This window comes from Carya illinoinensis, chromosome 5, assembly GCF_018687715.1.
Source record: "Carya illinoinensis cultivar Pawnee chromosome 5, C.illinoinensisPawnee_v1, whole genome shotgun sequence".
NCBI classification, from domain to species: domain Eukaryota; kingdom Viridiplantae; phylum Streptophyta; class Magnoliopsida; order Fagales; family Juglandaceae; genus Carya; species Carya illinoinensis.
In genome coordinates this window covers 40,365,805-40,371,804 of record NC_056756.1, presented here as the reverse complement: position 1 = coordinate 40,371,804, position 6,000 = coordinate 40,365,805, and positions in this window count along the sequence as shown.

Below are 6,000 nucleotides of genomic sequence, written 5' to 3'. Positions count from 1 at the left end.
CTATTATACAGAATTTATTCTGTCATCAATTTTTATCTGTTATATAATATATTCTGTTATGTATTACTGTACATTACAAGTACGTCATGCTAAGTATGTCATCTATTACATGTAAGTCAAGTCATGTAATATTCACTGTTGCAAGTATGTCATGTTAAATATGTTGTCTATTATATGTTATGCCATGTTACGAAATGTTTCTATCTCAAGTTGGTCATGTATTCTAAGTTATGTTCAAGTCACGTTATGTTACGTCAGGACTTCAGTCCTTTCGTATTCCAGTCATATTTCATCTTGAGTACATTATGATGTGTAGAATACATGGGGCCACAACAACTGTGGAGTATGTATTTAACTACAAATGTGATGCGTAAAATACATGGGGCCACAACAACTGTGGAATATGTATTTTTTATGTTAAGTCAAGTTTGTGTAGAATACATGGGGCCACAACAACTATGGAGTATGTATTTTTAATGTTAAGTCAAGTTTATGTAGAATACATGGGGCCACAACAACTGTGGAGTATGTATTTAACTGCATTGTGTTGTGTAGAATGCATGAGGCCATAACAACTGTGGAGTATGTATTTACACATAGAATACATGGGGCCACAACAACTGTGGAGTATGTATTTTTCATGTTAAGTCAAGTTTGTATAGAATATATGGGGCCACAACAACTGTGGAGTATGTATTTTTCATGTTAAGTCAAGTTTGTGTAGAATACATGGGGCCACAACAACTGTGGAGTATGTATTTTCATGTTAATTCAAGTTTCAGAACAAGCTCATGCTAAGTCAAGTTGCAAGTCAAGTTCAGTTCATGTTTCAATTTAAGTTATGTCAATTATGCTATGTTGTACTCCAAGTTATGCTTTAATTTCTTATGAATTTGATTATGCATTTATGCTTTTACTGACATCCATGCATCATTAGCTTGTGTGGAAGTTTTTTGTTAACTTACTGAGATTTGTAATCAAATCTCACTTTGGTAGTCCCAACTACCATTCCCCCCGAATGGTAGATCTTGTTACAGGACCTGAAGGAGAATCAGGAGCTGATCAACTAGACACAGTTGACTAAGTGACGGTGCGACATAAATGTTGATATAGTAATTAACGTAAATTACTACTTGTACGATTGAGTTGCATCTCTACTACTTTTTGGATCATAACCATTTTGGACTAGTGTTGTGATCTTAGTTGTTCAATGGATTTTTATGTATGAAGTATGTTTTAAGCATTTGGGATATTTTCAATTTGGTGCATAGTATTGCTAAAGACAAAAAAATTTATTCGCTGCGAATATTGCATATTGTTAGATGCATGTTAGGAATATTGCATCTTATATGTCATGAACGGGGGCAGGTAACCTTGTGTTGCATGTTTCGACGCTTCAAATGTCCGTCCGATCCCAAACGGAATTTGGGGGCGTCACAAGATCAGTACTATGCAGCAGATTGCTGCATGATTTTTGGGAGGTGGGGAGGTGCCTAACAAAAGCACCGAACGGTGCCTTCGGTGCCTAATATGCCAAAATAGTAAACGGTGAGCCATGCACCGTTTACTTCTTTGTCTCCATCTGCAACAAGATGAACTCCCAACTGCTAGTGGGTCTTGGAGACCCTCTTCAACCAATTCTCATAGATCTTGGGAGATAAATATTGTCATCATTTGAAAGCTTCAGTACTTATAGTCTTGTCCATTGAAAATAGGGACTTTGTTGTATATATAGGACAATCATGTGTCTCTACAATTTGCTGCCATAGAGACTTGGAGGAGAGTGTTTCTAACTAGAGGAAAAAAATTTAGGCGTGAGATAAGCCTGCTCTAATACGAAAGTTTGTTGGCATATGCAAGAAGCAAGATGAGAAAATATATGTGATGACCCGCTTTTGCGTGTATTTTCACTGAAGGGTTGTTTTTAATTTAATTAATATATTGGTTTATTTATTTTAAATTATTGTATTTTAAATTGGTTTTTAATTTATTGGATGTTGTGTTTGATTTATTTAGTTTTACGATTTTAATCTAGTTTTCGGCGAATCTGTTTTGGTTTCCGGAGTGAGGACTGGACCTCATTTATTTTCCAACATCTTTTCTTTTCTCTTTTCCCTTTTCTCTTTTCCTCTTTTCTCTCTTTTTCTTTTTCTTTCTTTTTTTTCCTCCCTTTTCTTCCCGTGCGTCGACCCCCCCCCCGTGCATCTTCTCTCTTTTATCCATTCCGTCGCCTCCCCTTTGACCGGCCGGTTCTCCGCCGTCCGGCCACCGTTTGATGCACCGTCACCACCATTCTCTTCCCCTTCCACCATAGATCATCCTCACCAATTTTCAGAGCCATTGGACCAGCCGTTAGCTTTCGAGAGCCGCCGGAAGTCGCTGCACCTACTCTGTTTTTGCCCCTGTCGCCGGAATCTTCTTCAGCCCAGACCGCCGCCGTCCGGCCACCGTTTGGCTCGCCGCCGGTCTCGTTCGAACCCCCTCCCTCCGGAGCACCTTCCCAAAAAATATCTCCCCCATCCAGCCGGCCGTTTGGCCGGAAAAGCCCTTTGAAGCCACACGGTTTTTCACCGATTCCGGCGCCGTCGCACCACCTCCGGCCACCATCTCTTCACAGCTTCTTCCCCTACCTCTTGCCGACCTAACCCACCTAATTTTGGCCCCGATCCGTTGCCGGAGTAGCTCCCACGAGCTCATCTCCGTTCAGCCCCTTTTTGGCCTTCGACCGCTGTTTCCACCACCACCCACGGCCAAAATTCATTTCCTTTAGCTTCATAAATATCTCAAGACCCTTCCCGAGCTTTGGTTTGTCCTCGTTCGAAAGTGGGTAATTTATTACCCACAGCAACAGTGTAAATTACACTGTTACGTTGCTTTTCCTCCGCCGTTTGCAACGCCGCTTGTTTTCTAAAATTTCCATATAGCGCTGTAAGTATTTTCCAAACCCTATTTTCAGATTTTAATATATATTGCTCATTCAATTATTTACTGTTGTTGGTTGTTGATTCCGGACTGAGTCCGAGGAGTTTCGGGGGTCGGATGGATGGAGGACGGAGTTGCCTGTTTATTTGATTTATGATTGTTGGATTATTTTATTATGCATTGTTATGGCATTACATGGTGCATGCACGTGTGTTTGTGGACTTATGTGAAAAGCCTGTGTATTGGCGTAAGTGTATTGCGGGTGCGTGTGTATCACGAGCCCAAGCCGGAATGGTTTATTATCTCGGTGGAGCTCCTCTGGTCACTCGAGAGCGGAATAAACTGAGTGACGTCCCCTGAGTTGTCGAGAGCGATGACGGGAGCGGGGCTAGGGGATGCTTGGCTACGAACGCGCCGGGCGCGGAACCGGGCATCGCCCTACTTACCGACTCCGTGGCCCTTCGCTGGCGAGGGCTAGAGGATGCTTGGCTACGCACGCGCGGGGCGCGGAACTGGGCATCGCTTGTTAGGTGTCACACGCGCGGTGGTACTCTGCGGTGTGGCACTGGAGCCAGGGTGTGCGGATGACCCCTAGGGGAGGTCATGGTGCACGCGGTTAAAATTGGATAATGGTTTGTGAGGCCAAATGGGACTTTTGGCGTGGGCCAGATGGACTTCTGGCGAGATATTGGGCCGGATGGAATTCTGGCGAGATATTGGGCCAAATGGACTTTTGGCGGCCAAATGTGACTTTTGGCGTGTTTTTCGGAAAGGATGTGTTTTTGGGCCAAATGGGTTTTTGGCGTGTGTGGAAAACTTGTGTTTTATGGGCTTTGTGCATTGGACATGTTTCATGCATCTTGTTTGAGTTTTATGTGTTTTTATCTGGTAGTGTTTGGGTTTTACTTACCTGCGGAACCATTTGTGGTTCCGTAGCTTTTGGTGCAGGTGATGAGGATGAGGAGGAGGAGGCTGAGTCCGAGGATGCGGCTCCGCCGGGTTGCTGATGATATGTTTTATATTTGTTTAAAACTGTATTTGGGTTTTTGTAATATTTTATTTACGTATGTTTTAAACAGTTTGTATTACATTAAGAAAAAAATTCTGGTACTTAGTTATATGACTTTCGTTATCCGCTGCGTTTCCTTTTGCACATTTGTTGCCTTTGCACACACTTGGCACCCGTCGATGGGATGGTGACCCGGGTTGTCACCATCCGGACGTCTCGATTTCCCCGTGTTCGGGCGTGGGGATTTGGGGGCGTCACAGGTGGTATCAGAGCGGTTTGGCTCTGGGTAAAACCATATGTCCCGTAGGTAGTACCAGAATGTTTTTAAAGTTGTGTTTTAAAATTTATGTTTAGTAAAGTTGCTATTTGTTTTGTTTTATTTGTTTGAGCTTGTTTGCTTGTTTTTATTTATTTGGTTATGTTTTTGCGTGCTGGTTTCTTTCGTTTCTTGCCTTGTGGTTTTGTGTTTTTGGTTTTATGTTGTTGGTTTTATTTGTTTTCTTAAAAGGGGTCAAAGGTTGTGTTGTGGCAGGAAGGCGGTATAATCGAGGATACTATTATTAGGCATGAACATTTAGTGTAGTAGGTTTGAATTTTTAGCGATGTGGTTTGCTTGTATGATGTTGAGATCTGAAGGGAATGTCATGGTTTAGGCAATCTTTGTAAGGTGGGAACTCACGTAGTAATGAGGAGAGGTATTAGCTTTAAGTCACTTAAGATGATTGAGGTCAAGGTTTTGTAGAATTTATGTAACGAGGCTATAGTATAGGAGAGTGTAGGTTCAACGAACTTTAAGGATGTGTTTAAGGGAATTTTATGTAAGGTTTGCGACCAGATTTATGCAAAATGGTAGTTTGCCACCGGATATCCACTTTTCAAGACTTAGTGGATGTGGCCACTCTTGTAGAGCGAGAGAATAATCTGAGTATGGGCTCCCCTCTAGGGTATAAGAGGCGGAGTTTTTTCTGGTGAAGGAAGTAGCTCGGGTTCGCCTCAGAAATTTGTTCAGCGGACCGGAACTCGACCACAAGCGACCTCAGGTGTACGTATGGGAGAACGGGTGCCAATTTGCAGAATATGTAATAGAGCTCACGGAGGCAAGTGTCGTCTAGATAGTAACCAATGTTTTGAATGTGGTCAGACGGGGCATTTTGCTCGTGAATGCTCTAGTCAAGTTCAAGAAAGCTGTGGAGCTCGTCGCAGTGGTAGAGCTAACCAGAGGCTTTTAGGTCGGGCTCGAATGTACGCAGTGACTCTTGGTACCGTGGGAGGCGAGGCTGAGGAGACTCAGAATGCTGGAGTCATGGCAGGTAGGGGTCTAATCTAATATTTAGTGATGAACGGCTTGTGTGGTTTGTTTTTATTATCGAGGCTCAGAGAGAGTGGCATGATCTGGGTGATCTTTTAGGGAAGTAGAATAATTGAGTTCTTTGGTTCCGTGGAGTTTATGAAATGGTCTTTAATGTAGTAGGTTGTAAGTTCAACAAATTTCGATGTTAGATTTTATGAAGTTTCGACAAGTTTTAAAGTTTGGGGCCTTATAGATTTTAGGAATATAAGTTTATGGTAATTAAGGTGTTAGGTTCGACAAGCTTTGGGAGGAAATAATTAAATTTCGAGTTTTAGATTTCGTGATTTGGATGAGTAATTTGGTGGCAATTGAGGCTTTAGATTTTACAAGCTTTTAAGGTGAATGATTTGGATTAAAACCACCAATCTTGAGAATTTCAGAAAATGATTTATTATCTATTAATGTTTTAGAATTTGAAAGATTTGGGAGTCGATTTTTCTTTTATAGGATGTAAGTTTCCTTGATCTTAGAAGTTCCGAAAGATGATTCTTATTTGATTTAAGGTTTTAGAATTGCAGAGTTGAATGACTGATTTATTATAAGAATTGAGTTCTTAGTTTTACAGACTTAGTGCTGTAGCTTGATCTACTCTAGTGAGTGATTAGCTTGTAATCATTAAAATGGGGTTGATTAGAGTTGAGTTGTTAATATGAAAAATTTTTCTAGGGTAGATTTCTTTGAGGATTGGCGGTAATGATCTAGTTCGTGTATTTCTATG